At 33.3% G+C, this 13,866-nt stretch overlaps 12 non-coding genes across 12 annotated transcripts; all 12 read left to right on the forward strand.

The window, feature by feature from the left end:
- The first annotated feature begins 707 nt into the window (after window positions 1–707).
- On the forward strand, window positions 708–780 carry Trnar-ucu (transfer RNA arginine (anticodon UCU)). Its single transcript has one exon. It is a non-coding gene; the product is annotated as a tRNA-Arg (tRNA).
- Window positions 781–1,292: 512 nt separating this feature from the next.
- Trnar-ucu (transfer RNA arginine (anticodon UCU)) lies at window positions 1,293–1,365 on the forward strand. The gene has a single exon. It is a non-coding gene; the product is annotated as a tRNA-Arg (tRNA).
- Window positions 1,366–2,506: 1,141 nt separating this feature from the next.
- Window positions 2,507–2,579, forward strand: Trnar-ucu (transfer RNA arginine (anticodon UCU)). Its single transcript has one exon. It is a non-coding gene; the product is annotated as a tRNA-Arg (tRNA).
- A 1,141-nt stretch (window positions 2,580–3,720) lies between these two features.
- Window positions 3,721–3,793, forward strand: Trnar-ucu (transfer RNA arginine (anticodon UCU)). The gene has a single exon. It is a non-coding gene; the product is annotated as a tRNA-Arg (tRNA).
- Window positions 3,794–4,934: 1,141 nt separating this feature from the next.
- Window positions 4,935–5,007, forward strand: Trnar-ucu (transfer RNA arginine (anticodon UCU)). The gene has a single exon. It is a non-coding gene; the product is annotated as a tRNA-Arg (tRNA).
- Window positions 5,008–6,148: 1,141 nt separating this feature from the next.
- Trnar-ucu (transfer RNA arginine (anticodon UCU)) lies at window positions 6,149–6,221 on the forward strand. Its single transcript has one exon. It is a non-coding gene; the product is annotated as a tRNA-Arg (tRNA).
- Window positions 6,222–7,362: 1,141 nt separating this feature from the next.
- On the forward strand, window positions 7,363–7,435 carry Trnar-ucu (transfer RNA arginine (anticodon UCU)). The gene has a single exon. It is a non-coding gene; the product is annotated as a tRNA-Arg (tRNA).
- A 1,141-nt stretch (window positions 7,436–8,576) lies between these two features.
- On the forward strand, window positions 8,577–8,649 carry Trnar-ucu (transfer RNA arginine (anticodon UCU)). Its single transcript has one exon. It is a non-coding gene; the product is annotated as a tRNA-Arg (tRNA).
- A 1,141-nt stretch (window positions 8,650–9,790) lies between these two features.
- Trnar-ucu (transfer RNA arginine (anticodon UCU)) lies at window positions 9,791–9,863 on the forward strand. The gene has a single exon. It is a non-coding gene; the product is annotated as a tRNA-Arg (tRNA).
- A 1,141-nt stretch (window positions 9,864–11,004) lies between these two features.
- Trnar-ucu (transfer RNA arginine (anticodon UCU)) lies at window positions 11,005–11,077 on the forward strand. The gene has a single exon. It is a non-coding gene; the product is annotated as a tRNA-Arg (tRNA).
- Window positions 11,078–12,218: 1,141 nt separating this feature from the next.
- Trnar-ucu (transfer RNA arginine (anticodon UCU)) lies at window positions 12,219–12,291 on the forward strand. The gene has a single exon. It is a non-coding gene; the product is annotated as a tRNA-Arg (tRNA).
- Window positions 12,292–13,432: 1,141 nt separating this feature from the next.
- Trnar-ucu (transfer RNA arginine (anticodon UCU)) lies at window positions 13,433–13,505 on the forward strand. The gene has a single exon. It is a non-coding gene; the product is annotated as a tRNA-Arg (tRNA).
- The last annotated feature ends 361 nt before the right edge of the window (window positions 13,506–13,866 follow it).

Consider the following 13,866-nt stretch of genomic DNA (forward strand, 5'->3'; position numbering starts at 1 on the left):
GGATTATAACCTATCGTCAGTATGAAAGAAATTAAAAGTGGTTCATATATTCATTTGTATAAAAGCGGCACATGCATTTTATTTTATCCTTATATTTCTCATTATGCGGTACACGATAATTGAGTTGCTGCATGCATAAAAAACTTAGAATATTTACTGAATACAAAATATCAGTACAATATTTCGACCCCACTATTTGAAGTTAACAAAAGATTTATTTAATTCTTTTGACCAAAGGTTTGTAAATTAAACAAATCCTCGTTTTTACGTTCGTAGTAACATAGTACATTCCATTGTCGGTCACCTGTGTCAATTCACGTGCACACTGACTACATTGTTTTTGTATTTGAATCTTTCGGCCAATGAAATGAGACGTTACAAGTTGTTTGTTTATGATACGCCAGAATGTTATCAATGAACTATCAAATGCTAAACTTCACTGCATTTCACTATAGATACGAAGCAACAATTTAACTATAGATGGTAACATTTATTTAAATGTCATATATATCAAATACAAAGTGGAGAATGTATTCCAGATAGCGAACAGTTAACAACATTTTCACTCCTATATTCTAATTCCCGTCAACAACAACAACAAAAAAAGTCACCATTCGTTATATAAACATTTGACTAACTAAAATCAATTTCAAAGGTTGCAAAATGCGTTTACGAATAAATGATATAGTTAGCAACATGATAGGTATGTCCTCGTAGCGCAGGGGATAGCGCGCCGGACTTCTAATCCGGAGGTCGTGGGTTCGAATCCCACCGAGGATGCAAAACAAAATATTTTTGTTCGTTCCGTCATCACTGTATACATCCACTTAGCTATCTACATTCTCCTTCTTCAAAATTGATCAATGTGAATTTTCAAACATAAGAGATGTGAATATTTTTCCACTCGAGATTTTTTTTTCTTCAAAAAACGCCTGAAAAACTTATGCTGCTTTTTTGTTTTAATTGTAAATTTTGTCGTCTAGATATTTTCAATGAAACGACAAAAAAAAAAATCAAAAAATCAGCGAATATGGTTGGATTGTAAAAGTACATCATTATACAACATGTACAATCTCACTTGAGAACCTTTTAGATACCAAGCGATAACTTGTTACATGTCGTATATCAAATACAAAGTGGTGAATGTATTCTAGACAACGAACGGTTAATAATAACACACACACAAAAACCATCACTATTTATTATGTATTATATAAACATTTCACTATAGCTTTAATCAAATTTAAGGCTTGTTTTAGAATAAATGATATAGTTGACAACTTGATAGGGATGTCCGCGTAGTGCAAGGGATAGCGCGCTGGACTTCTAATCCGGAGGTCGTGGGTTCGAATCCCACCGAGGATGCAAAACAAAATATTTTTGTTCGTTCCGTCATCACTGTATACATCCACTTAGCTATCTACATTCTCCTTCTTCAAAATTGATCAATGTGAATTTTCAAACATAAGAGATGTGAATATTTTTCCACTCGAGATTTTTTTTTCTTCAAAAAACGCCTGAAAAACTTATGCTGCTTTTTTGTTTTAATTGTAAATTTTGTCGTCTAGATATTTTCAATGAAACGACAAAAAAAAAAATCAAAAAATCAGCGAATATGGTTGGATTGTAAAAGTACATCATTATACAACATGTACAATCTCACTTGAGAACCTTTTAGATACCAAGCGATAACTTGTTACATGTCGTATATCAAATACAAAGTGGTGAATGTATTCTAGACAACGAACGGTTAATAATAACACACACACAAAAACCATCACTATTTATTATGTATTATATAAACATTTCACTATAGCTTTAATCAAATTTAAGGCTTGTTTTAGAATAAATGATATAGTTGACAACTTGATAGGGATGTCCGCGTAGTGCAAGGGATAGCGCGCTGGACTTTTGAGCCAGAGTTCGTCGGTTCGAATCCCACCGAGGATGCTAAATATATATTCTTTTGTTCTTTCTGTCATCACTGTATGCTACTAACTACATTGTCCTTCTTCAAAATTGATCAAATTCAAAAAATTTCGACCACAAAAGAAGTGAATGTGTTTCCACTCGAGAGCGGTTGGGTTTTTTTTCAAATACGCCTGAAAAACTATGCTGAAGTTATTTGTTTGTTTGTAAAATTTGTCGTCTAGACATGAATGCTAGATATTTTCAATGATGTGACAAAAAGATCAGCGGATATGGTTGGATCGTAAAACTAGACACTTGAGTATACAATATCAGTACCTTTTAGATACGAAGCAACAATTTAACTATAGATGGTAACATTTATTTAAATGTCATATATATCAAATACAAAGTGGAGAATGTATTCCAGATAGCGAACAGTTAACAACATTTTCACTCCTATATTCTAATTCCCGTCAACAACAACAACAAAAAAAGTCACCATTCGTTATATAAACATTTGACTAACTAAAATCAATTTCAAAGGTTGCAAAATGCGTTTACGAATAAATGATATAGTTAGCAACATGATAGGTATGTCCTCGTAGCGCAGGGGATAGCGCGCCGGACTTCTAATCCGGAGGTCGTGGGTTCGAATCCCACCGAGGATGCAAAACAAAATATTTTTGTTCGTTCCGTCATCACTGTATACATCCACTTAGCTATCTACATTCTCCTTCTTCAAAATTGATCAATGTGAATTTTCAAACATAAGAGATGTGAATATTTTTCCACTCGAGATTTTTTTTTCTTCAAAAAACGCCTGAAAAACTTATGCTGCTTTTTTGTTTTAATTGTAAATTTTGTCGTCTAGATATTTTCAATGAAACGACAAAAAAAAAAATCAAAAAATCAGCGAATATGGTTGGATTGTAAAAGTACATCATTATACAACATGTACAATCTCACTTGAGAACCTTTTAGATACCAAGCGATAACTTGTTACATGTCGTATATCAAATACAAAGTGGTGAATGTATTCTAGACAACGAACGGTTAATAATAACACACACACAAAAACCATCACTATTTATTATGTATTATATAAACATTTCACTATAGCTTTAATCAAATTTAAGGCTTGTTTTAGAATAAATGATATAGTTGACAACTTGATAGGGATGTCCGCGTAGTGCAAGGGATAGCGCGCTGGACTTTTGAGCCAGAGTTCGTCGGTTCGAATCCCACCGAGGATGCTAAATATATATTCTTTTGTTCTTTCTGTCATCACTGTATGCTACTAACTACATTGTCCTTCTTCAAAATTGATCAAATTCAAAAAATTTCGACCACAAAAGAAGTGAATGTGTTTCCACTCGAGAGCGGTTGGGTTTTTTTTCAAATACGCCTGAAAAACTATGCTGAAGTTATTTGTTTGTTTGTAAAATTTGTCGTCTAGACATGAATGCTAGATATTTTCAATGATGTGACAAAAAGATCAGCGGATATGGTTGGATCGTAAAACTAGACACTTGAGTATACAATATCAGTACCTTTTAGATACGAAGCAACAATTTAACTATAGATGGTAACATTTATTTAAATGTCATATATATCAAATACAAAGTGGAGAATGTATTCCAGATAGCGAACAGTTAACAACATTTTCACTCCTATATTCTAATTCCCGTCAACAACAACAACAAAAAAAGTCACCATTCGTTATATAAACATTTGACTAACTAAAATCAATTTCAAAGGTTGCAAAATGCGTTTACGAATAAATGATATAGTTAGCAACATGATAGGTATGTCCTCGTAGCGCAGGGGATAGCGCGCCGGACTTCTAATCCGGAGGTCGTGGGTTCGAATCCCACCGAGGATGCAAAACAAAATATTTTTGTTCGTTCCGTCATCACTGTATACATCCACTTAGCTATCTACATTCTCCTTCTTCAAAATTGATCAATGTGAATTTTCAAACATAAGAGATGTGAATATTTTTCCACTCGAGATTTTTTTTTCTTCAAAAAACGCCTGAAAAACTTATGCTGCTTTTTTGTTTTAATTGTAAATTTTGTCGTCTAGATATTTTCAATGAAACGACAAAAAAAAAAATCAAAAAATCAGCGAATATGGTTGGATTGTAAAAGTACATCATTATACAACATGTACAATCTCACTTGAGAACCTTTTAGATACCAAGCGATAACTTGTTACATGTCGTATATCAAATACAAAGTGGTGAATGTATTCTAGACAACGAACGGTTAATAATAACACACACACAAAAACCATCACTATTTATTATGTATTATATAAACATTTCACTATAGCTTTAATCAAATTTAAGGCTTGTTTTAGAATAAATGATATAGTTGACAACTTGATAGGGATGTCCGCGTAGTGCAAGGGATAGCGCGCTGGACTTTTGAGCCAGAGTTCGTCGGTTCGAATCCCACCGAGGATGCTAAATATATATTCTTTTGTTCTTTCTGTCATCACTGTATGCTACTAACTACATTGTCCTTCTTCAAAATTGATCAAATTCAAAAAATTTCGACCACAAAAGAAGTGAATGTGTTTCCACTCGAGAGCGGTTGGGTTTTTTTTCAAATACGCCTGAAAAACTATGCTGAAGTTATTTGTTTGTTTGTAAAATTTGTCGTCTAGACATGAATGCTAGATATTTTCAATGATGTGACAAAAAGATCAGCGGATATGGTTGGATCGTAAAACTAGACACTTGAGTATACAATATCAGTACCTTTTAGATACGAAGCAACAATTTAACTATAGATGGTAACATTTATTTAAATGTCATATATATCAAATACAAAGTGGAGAATGTATTCCAGATAGCGAACAGTTAACAACATTTTCACTCCTATATTCTAATTCCCGTCAACAACAACAACAAAAAAAGTCACCATTCGTTATATAAACATTTGACTAACTAAAATCAATTTCAAAGGTTGCAAAATGCGTTTACGAATAAATGATATAGTTAGCAACATGATAGGTATGTCCTCGTAGCGCAGGGGATAGCGCGCCGGACTTCTAATCCGGAGGTCGTGGGTTCGAATCCCACCGAGGATGCAAAACAAAATATTTTTGTTCGTTCCGTCATCACTGTATACATCCACTTAGCTATCTACATTCTCCTTCTTCAAAATTGATCAATGTGAATTTTCAAACATAAGAGATGTGAATATTTTTCCACTCGAGATTTTTTTTTCTTCAAAAAACGCCTGAAAAACTTATGCTGCTTTTTTGTTTTAATTGTAAATTTTGTCGTCTAGATATTTTCAATGAAACGACAAAAAAAAAAATCAAAAAATCAGCGAATATGGTTGGATTGTAAAAGTACATCATTATACAACATGTACAATCTCACTTGAGAACCTTTTAGATACCAAGCGATAACTTGTTACATGTCGTATATCAAATACAAAGTGGTGAATGTATTCTAGACAACGAACGGTTAATAATAACACACACACAAAAACCATCACTATTTATTATGTATTATATAAACATTTCACTATAGCTTTAATCAAATTTAAGGCTTGTTTTAGAATAAATGATATAGTTGACAACTTGATAGGGATGTCCGCGTAGTGCAAGGGATAGCGCGCTGGACTTTTGAGCCAGAGTTCGTCGGTTCGAATCCCACCGAGGATGCTAAATATATATTCTTTTGTTCTTTCTGTCATCACTGTATGCTACTAACTACATTGTCCTTCTTCAAAATTGATCAAATTCAAAAAATTTCGACCACAAAAGAAGTGAATGTGTTTCCACTCGAGAGCGGTTGGGTTTTTTTTCAAATACGCCTGAAAAACTATGCTGAAGTTATTTGTTTGTTTGTAAAATTTGTCGTCTAGACATGAATGCTAGATATTTTCAATGATGTGACAAAAAGATCAGCGGATATGGTTGGATCGTAAAACTAGACACTTGAGTATACAATATCAGTACCTTTTAGATACGAAGCAACAATTTAACTATAGATGGTAACATTTATTTAAATGTCATATATATCAAATACAAAGTGGAGAATGTATTCCAGATAGCGAACAGTTAACAACATTTTCACTCCTATATTCTAATTCCCGTCAACAACAACAACAAAAAAAGTCACCATTCGTTATATAAACATTTGACTAACTAAAATCAATTTCAAAGGTTGCAAAATGCGTTTACGAATAAATGATATAGTTAGCAACATGATAGGTATGTCCTCGTAGCGCAGGGGATAGCGCGCCGGACTTCTAATCCGGAGGTCGTGGGTTCGAATCCCACCGAGGATGCAAAACAAAATATTTTTGTTCGTTCCGTCATCACTGTATACATCCACTTAGCTATCTACATTCTCCTTCTTCAAAATTGATCAATGTGAATTTTCAAACATAAGAGATGTGAATATTTTTCCACTCGAGATTTTTTTTTCTTCAAAAAACGCCTGAAAAACTTATGCTGCTTTTTTGTTTTAATTGTAAATTTTGTCGTCTAGATATTTTCAATGAAACGACAAAAAAAAAAATCAAAAAATCAGCGAATATGGTTGGATTGTAAAAGTACATCATTATACAACATGTACAATCTCACTTGAGAACCTTTTAGATACCAAGCGATAACTTGTTACATGTCGTATATCAAATACAAAGTGGTGAATGTATTCTAGACAACGAACGGTTAATAATAACACACACACAAAAACCATCACTATTTATTATGTATTATATAAACATTTCACTATAGCTTTAATCAAATTTAAGGCTTGTTTTAGAATAAATGATATAGTTGACAACTTGATAGGGATGTCCGCGTAGTGCAAGGGATAGCGCGCTGGACTTTTGAGCCAGAGTTCGTCGGTTCGAATCCCACCGAGGATGCTAAATATATATTCTTTTGTTCTTTCTGTCATCACTGTATGCTACTAACTACATTGTCCTTCTTCAAAATTGATCAAATTCAAAAAATTTCGACCACAAAAGAAGTGAATGTGTTTCCACTCGAGAGCGGTTGGGTTTTTTTTCAAATACGCCTGAAAAACTATGCTGAAGTTATTTGTTTGTTTGTAAAATTTGTCGTCTAGACATGAATGCTAGATATTTTCAATGATGTGACAAAAAGATCAGCGGATATGGTTGGATCGTAAAACTAGACACTTGAGTATACAATATCAGTACCTTTTAGATACGAAGCAACAATTTAACTATAGATGGTAACATTTATTCAAATGTCATATATATCAAATACAAAGTGGAGAATGTATTCCAGATAGCGAACAGTTAACAACATTTTCACTCCTATATTCTAATTCCCGTCAACAACAACAACAAAAAAAGTCACCATTCGTTATATAAACATTTGACTAACTAAAATCAATTTCAAAGGTTGCAAAATGCGTTTACGAATAAATGATATAGTTAGCAACATGATAGGTATGTCCTCGTAGCGCAGGGGATAGCGCGCCGGACTTCTAATCCGGAGGTCGTGGGTTCGAATCCCACCGAGGATGCAAAACAAAATATTTTTGTTCGTTCCGTCATCACTGTATACATCCACTTAGCTATCTACATTCTCCTTCTTCAAAATTGATCAATGTGAATTTTCAAACATAAGAGATGTGAATATTTTTCCACTCGAGATTTTTTTTTCTTCAAAAAACGCCTGAAAAACTTATGCTGCTTTTTTGTTTTAATTGTAAATTTTGTCGTCTAGATATTTTCAATGAAACGACAAAAAAAAAAATCAAAAAATCAGCGAATATGGTTGGATTGTAAAAGTACATCATTATACAACATGTACAATCTCACTTGAGAACCTTTTAGATACCAAGCGATAACTTGTTACATGTCGTATATCAAATACAAAGTGGTGAATGTATTCTAGACAACGAACGGTTAATAATAACACACACACAAAAACCATCACTATTTATTATGTATTATATAAACATTTCACTATAGCTTTAATCAAATTTAAGGCTTGTTTTAGAATAAATGATATAGTTGACAACTTGATAGGGATGTCCGCGTAGTGCAAGGGATAGCGCGCTGGACTTTTGAGCCAGAGTTCGTCGGTTCGAATCCCACCGAGGATGCTAAATATATATTCTTTTGTTCTTTCTGTCATCACTGTATGCTACTAACTACATTGTCCTTCTTCAAAATTGATCAAATTCAAAAAATTTCGACCACAAAAGAAGTGAATGTGTTTCCACTCGAGAGCGGTTGGGTTTTTTTTCAAATACGCCTGAAAAACTATGCTGAAGTTATTTGTTTGTTTGTAAAATTTGTCGTCTAGACATGAATGCTAGATATTTTCAATGATGTGACAAAAAGATCAGCGGATATGGTTGGATCGTAAAACTAGACACTTGAGTATACAATATCAGTACCTTTTAGATACGAAGCAACAATTTAACTATAGATGGTAACATTTATTCAAATGTCATATATATCAAATACAAAGTGGAGAATGTATTCCAGATAGCGAACAGTTAACAACATTTTCACTCCTATATTCTAATTCCCGTCAACAACAACAACAAAAAAAGTCACCATTCGTTATATAAACATTTGACTAACTAAAATCAATTTCAAAGGTTGCAAAATGCGTTTACGAATAAATGATATAGTTAGCAACATGATAGGTATGTCCTCGTAGCGCAGGGGATAGCGCGCCGGACTTCTAATCCGGAGGTCGTGGGTTCGAATCCCACCGAGGATGCAAAACAAAATATTTTTGTTCGTTCCGTCATCACTGTATACATCCACTTAGCTATCTACATTCTCCTTCTTCAAAATTGATCAATGTGAATTTTCAAACATAAGAGATGTGAATATTTTTCCACTCGAGATTTTTTTTTCTTCAAAAAACGCCTGAAAAACTTATGCTGCTTTTTTGTTTTAATTGTAAATTTTGTCGTCTAGATATTTTCAATGAAACGACAAAAAAAAAAATCAAAAAATCAGCGAATATGGTTGGATTGTAAAAGTACATCATTATACAACATGTACAATCTCACTTGAGAACCTTTTAGATACCAAGCGATAACTTGTTACATGTCGTATATCAAATACAAAGTGGTGAATGTATTCTAGACAACGAACGGTTAATAATAACACACACACAAAAACCATCACTATTTATTATGTATTATATAAACATTTCACTATAGCTTTAATCAAATTTAAGGCTTGTTTTAGAATAAATGATATAGTTGACAACTTGATAGGGATGTCCGCGTAGTGCAAGGGATAGCGCGCTGGACTTTTGAGCCAGAGTTCGTCGGTTCGAATCCCACCGAGGATGCTAAATATATATTCTTTTGTTCTTTCTGTCATCACTGTATGCTACTAACTACATTGTCCTTCTTCAAAATTGATCAAATTCAAAAAATTTCGACCACAAAAGAAGTGAATGTGTTTCCACTCGAGAGCGGTTGGGTTTTTTTTCAAATACGCCTGAAAAACTATGCTGAAGTTATTTGTTTGTTTGTAAAATTTGTCGTCTAGACATGAATGCTAGATATTTTCAATGATGTGACAAAAAGATCAGCGGATATGGTTGGATCGTAAAACTAGACACTTGAGTATACAATATCAGTACCTTTTAGATACGAAGCAACAATTTAACTATAGATGGTAACATTTATTCAAATGTCATATATATCAAATACAAAGTGGAGAATGTATTCCAGATAGCGAACAGTTAACAACATTTTCACTCCTATATTCTAATTCCCGTCAACAACAACAACAAAAAAAGTCACCATTCGTTATATAAACATTTGACTAACTAAAATCAATTTCAAAGGTTGCAAAATGCGTTTACGAATAAATGATATAGTTAGCAACATGATAGGTATGTCCTCGTAGCGCAGGGGATAGCGCGCCGGACTTCTAATCCGGAGGTCGTGGGTTCGAATCCCACCGAGGATGCAAAACAAAATATTTTTGTTCGTTCCGTCATCACTGTATACATCCACTTAGCTATCTACATTCTCCTTCTTCAAAATTGATCAATGTGAATTTTCAAACATAAGAGATGTGAATATTTTTCCACTCGAGATTTTTTTTTCTTCAAAAAACGCCTGAAAAACTTATGCTGCTTTTTTGTTTTAATTGTAAATTTTGTCGTCTAGATATTTTCAATGAAACGACAAAAAAAAAAATCAAAAAATCAGCGAATATGGTTGGATTGTAAAAGTACATCATTATACAACATGTACAATCTCACTTGAGAACCTTTTAGATACCAAGCGATAACTTGTTACATGTCGTATATCAAATACAAAGTGGTGAATGTATTCTAGACAACGAACGGTTAATAATAACACACACACAAAAACCATCACTATTTATTATGTATTATATAAACATTTCACTATAGCTTTAATCAAATTTAAGGCTTGTTTTAGAATAAATGATATAGTTGACAACTTGATAGGGATGTCCGCGTAGTGCAAGGGATAGCGCGCTGGACTTTTGAGCCAGAGTTCGTCGGTTCGAATCCCACCGAGGATGCTAAATATATATTCTTTTGTTCTTTCTGTCATCACTGTATGCTACTAACTACATTGTCCTTCTTCAAAATTGATCAAATTCAAAAAATTTCGACCACAAAAGAAGTGAATGTGTTTCCACTCGAGAGCGGTTGGGTTTTTTTTCAAATACGCCTGAAAAACTATGCTGAAGTTATTTGTTTGTTTGTAAAATTTGTCGTCTAGACATGAATGCTAGATATTTTCAATGATGTGACAAAAAGATCAGCGGATATGGTTGGATCGTAAAACTAGACACTTGAGTATACAATATCAGTACCTTTTAGATACGAAGCAACAATTTAACTATAGATGGTAACATTTATTCAAATGTCATATATATCAAATACAAAGTGGAGAATGTATTCCAGATAGCGAACAGTTAACAACATTTTCACTCCTATATTCTAATTCCCGTCAACAACAACAACAAAAAAAGTCACCATTCGTTATATAAACATTTGACTAACTAAAATCAATTTCAAAGGTTGCAAAATGCGTTTACGAATAAATGATATAGTTAGCAACATGATAGGTATGTCCTCGTAGCGCAGGGGATAGCGCGCCGGACTTCTAATCCGGAGGTCGTGGGTTCGAATCCCACCGAGGATGCAAAACAAAATATTTTTGTTCGTTCCGTCATCACTGTATACATCCACTTAGCTATCTACATTCTCCTTCTTCAAAATTGATCAATGTGAATTTTCAAACATAAGAGATGTGAATATTTTTCCACTCGAGATTTTTTTTTCTTCAAAAAACGCCTGAAAAACTTATGCTGCTTTTTTGTTTTAATTGTAAATTTTGTCGTCTAGATATTTTCAATGAAACGACAAAAAAAAAAATCAAAAAATCAGCGAATATGGTTGGATTGTAAAAGTACATCATTATACAACATGTACAATCTCACTTGAGAACCTTTTAGATACCAAGCGATAACTTGTTACATGTCGTATATCAAATACAAAGTGGTGAATGTATTCTAGACAACGAACGGTTAATAATAACACACACACAAAAACCATCACTATTTATTATGTATTATATAAACATTTCACTATAGCTTTAATCAAATTTAAGGCTTGTTTTAGAATAAATGATATAGTTGACAACTTGATAGGGATGTCCGCGTAGTGCAAGGGATAGCGCGCTGGACTTTTGAGCCAGAGTTCGTCGGTTCGAATCCCACCGAGGATGCTAAATATATATTCTTTTGTTCTTTCTGTCATCACTGTATGCTACTAACTACATTGTCCTTCTTCAAAATTGATCAAATTCAAAAAATTTCGACCACAAAAGAAGTGAATGTGTTTCCACTCGAGAGCGGTTGGGTTTTTTTTCAAATACGCCTGAAAAACTATGCTGAAGTTATTTGTTTGTTTGTAAAATTTGTCGTCTAGACATGAATGCTAGATATTTTCAATGATGTGACAAAAAGATCAGCGGATATGGTTGGATCGTAAAACTAGACACTTGAGTATACAATATCAGTACCTTTTAGATACGAAGCAACAATTTAACTATAGATGGTAACATTTATTTAAATGTCATATATATCAAATACAAAGTGGAGAATGTATTCCAGATAGCGAACAGTTAACAACATTTTCACTCCTATATTCTAATTCCCGTCAACAACAACAACAAAAAAAGTCACCATTCGTTATATAAACATTTGACTAACTAAAATCAATTTCAAAGGTTGCAAAATGCGTTTACGAATAAATGATATAGTTAGCAACATGATAGGTATGTCCTCGTAGCGCAGGGGATAGCGCGCCGGACTTCTAATCCGGAGGTCGTGGGTTCGAATCCCACCGAGGATGCAAAACAAAATATTTTTGTTCGTTCCGTCATCACTGTATACATCCACTTAGCTATCTACATTCTCCTTCTTCAAAATTGATCAATGTGAATTTTCAAACATAAGAGATGTGAATATTTTTCCACTCGAGATTTTTTTTTCTTCAAAAAACGCCTGAAAAACTTATGCTGCTTTTTTGTTTTAATTGTGAATTTTGTCGTCTAGATATTTTCAATGAAACGACAAAAAAAAAAATCAAAAAATCAGCGAATATGGTTGGATTGTAAAAGTACATCATTATACAACATGTACAATCTCACTTGAGAACCTTTTAGATACCAAGCGATAACTTGTTACATGTCGTATATCAAATACAAAGTGGTGAATGTATTCTAGACAACGAACGGTTAATAATAACACACACACAAAAACCATCACTATTTATTATGTATTATATAAACATTTCACTATAGCTTTAATCAAATTTAAGGCTTGTTTTAGAATAAATGATATAGTTGACAACTTGATAGGGATGTCCGCGTAGTGCAAGGGATAGCGCGCTGGACTTTTGAGCCAGAGTTCGTCGGTTCGAATCCCACCGAGGATGCTAAATATATATTCTTTTGTTCTTTCTGTCATCACTGTATGCTACTAACTACATTGTCCTTCTTCAAAATTGATCAAATTCAAAAAATTTCGACCACAAAAGAAGTGAATGTGTTTCCACTCGAGAGCGGTTGGGTTTTTTTTCAAATACGCCTGAAAAACTATGCTGAAGTTATTTGTTTGTTTGTAAAATTTGTCGTCTAGACATGAATGCTAGATATTTTCAATGATGTGACAAAAAGATCAGCGGATATGGTTGGATCGTAAAACTAGACACTTGAGTATACAATATCAGTACCTTTTAGATACGAAGCAACAATTTAACTATAGATGGTAACATTTATTTAAATGTCATATATATCAAATACAAAGTGGAGAATGTATTCCAGATAGCGAACAGTTAACAACATTTTCACTCCTATATTCTAATTCCCGTCAACAACAACAACAAAAAAAGTCACCATTCGTTATATAAACATTTGACTAACTAAAATCAATTTCAAAGGTTGCAAAATGCGTTTACGAATAAATGATATAGTTAGCAACATGATAGGTATGTCCTCGTAGCGCAGGGGATAGCGCGCCGGACTTCTAATCCGGAGGTCGTGGGTTCGAATCCCACCGAGGATGCAAAACAAAATATTTTTGTTCGTTCCGTCATCACTGTATACATCCACTTAGCTATCTACATTCTCCTTCTTCAAAATTGATCAATGTGAATTTTCAAACATAAGAGATGTGAATATTTTTCCACTCGAGATTTTTTTTTCTTCAAAAAACGCCTGAAAAACTTATGCTGCTTTTTTGTTTTAATTGTAAATTTTGTCGTCTAGATATTTTCAATGAAACGACAAAAAAAAAAATCAAAAAATCAGCGAATATGGTTGGATTGTAAAAGTACATCATTATACAACATGTACAATCTCACTTGAGAACCTTTTAGATACCAAGCGATAACTTGTTACATGTCGTATATCAAATACAAAGTGGT

The sequence above is a fragment of the Mytilus edulis genome, chromosome 4 (genome assembly GCF_963676685.1).
Source record: "Mytilus edulis chromosome 4, xbMytEdul2.2, whole genome shotgun sequence".
Lineage (NCBI taxonomy): Eukaryota > Metazoa > Mollusca > Bivalvia > Mytilida > Mytilidae > Mytilus > Mytilus edulis.